Consider the following 1727-nt stretch of genomic DNA (forward strand, 5'->3'; position numbering starts at 1 on the left):
GGGGGAGGGCAGCGGCCCAGAGGGGCCCCCAGCCTGGCCTCCAGGCAGCCCCCGCCTTGCCCCCTTTGGGAGTCCGGCCCCTGCTTGCTTTGGGCGTGCACAGGATGTGAGCCTGATCCACCCGCTGGCTGCTCTCCCTCCACAAGGAAGAGATGGAATCTGGCCCCCAGCCAGCCCTGGACAAGCTGCAGGGAGAGGAAGCCTCGGCTCATCCACCGATTCCGCCTCGGAGTGTCGGGTTTCAGCGGCCGAGGGGGAGGGGGGGACTGTCGGGCTCTGCGGGCCCTCTTGCCCCCCCCTCGGGCCCAGGAAGAGTGAGCGGGCAGGCTGGCCTCAGGAGCCTTGTGCAGAGCAGTATCTGGACCCAGGAAAGGGGGCTCTGCACAGGGTAGGACCCAGTGGGACCCCACCCCGGAACCGCAGAGCAGGCTGAGCTCCCGCCCCCCACGTCTCAGCTGGGCTGTGCAGCGATGGCTGAGTTTGGACGGGGCCCACGGCTGGGGGCTGCAGCTCAGCGGTCCTGCTGGGCGGAACTAGCCGGCAGTGTTGTTGTCGGCGTCGCCGTGTGCCCAACCCAGGCGCAGGGGCAATGGTGGGCCTTTGGTTCCAGAAGACCCCGGGCTGCAAAGGAGTTCTGAGGCCTGCTAGGCCACCTTAGCTTCTGCTTTGCGCCACCCCAGCGGAGTCCAGCCCCTCCCTGTGGCAGCCCAACTGGGATTGCACGGGGCTTTGATGGGGGGGGGGGAGAGGAGGAGCAGTGGTTTCCACCCCGACTTGCGTTCCAGCTGCAGCCCTTGGCTGGCCTGGCGCGTTCCTTGGGGAGCTGCCTGGCATGTTCCTTCACGTGTGCCAGGCACGTTCCGCTTGCTTGGGCTCCCTTTACTCAGGAAGCAGGAACTTTCCACTGTTGTGCTGGAAGGGGAGCCGGGCTGGCCTTTGTGGCCTCGGTCTGAACCGGGCGACACAGGAGTCCTGCTCTTTTCTCCAGGGGCTGGAACCACCGTGCCTCCAGGCGTCGTTTCCCACGTGGCTCCCCCCCACCCCCCCATGCCCCTCCACCTTTGTGGGGGCTGCTCTTGGGCCCCTGTAAGGCCCTCTGTCCCCTCCTGAGGTGGGGGCAGGGCTGCAGGTGTCGGCACCCTCCCAGGGCGGCTGTTCCAGTCTTCGGTTGATGGTCGCACCGTAGGCGCCCAGTGGCAGCCATGTAGTCAGATCCCTGGATGGCTCCACCTTGGCGGCAGTGACCCGTTTGAGGGGTCACAGTCAAGGGACGTGGCGAAGAGGCCTCCCGAGGCTGGACTCTGGGCTGGGAGCTGAAGCCCTGCGGATTGCTCCCCTGGCCCGGTTGGAGCGTGGACGGGCACAGTGGCGTGTAAAGCGTGTCCCCTCCCCTCCCTCCCAAGACCGGCAGCAGGTCCAAGGGGGTGCCGCGTCCCACTGCCTGTGGCCTGGTCCTCTCTGCTGGCGAGGCTCATCTGCCCTTCCTTCCCCTGCAGGTTGATAGAGCTGCATTCCCCCGACAGCAGGAACACCCTGATCCTCCGCTGCAAGGACCCAGCCACCGCGCACTCCTGGTTCACGGCCATCCACACCAACATCATGGCTCTCCTCCCACAGGTCCTGGCCGAGCTCAACGCCATGCTGGCCGCCGGCAACACTCCGGGGAGCGGCAGGGAGGTCAAGCACGTGGCGTGGCTGGCCGAGCAGGTAGGCGGGGCCAGGGGGCT

At 67.3% G+C, this 1727-nt stretch overlaps 1 pseudogene; it reads left to right on the forward strand.

The window, feature by feature from the left end:
* Positions 1 to 309: 309 nt before the first annotated feature.
* LOC107125101 lies at positions 310 to 1711 on the forward strand (annotated as a pseudogene).
* The last annotated feature ends 16 nt before the right edge of the window (positions 1712 to 1727 follow it).

This window comes from Gekko japonicus, unplaced genomic scaffold (assembly GCF_001447785.1).
Source record: "Gekko japonicus isolate JY-2015 unplaced genomic scaffold, Gekko_japonicus_V1.1 scaffold20058, whole genome shotgun sequence".
Taxonomy (NCBI): domain Eukaryota; kingdom Metazoa; phylum Chordata; class Lepidosauria; order Squamata; family Gekkonidae; genus Gekko; species Gekko japonicus.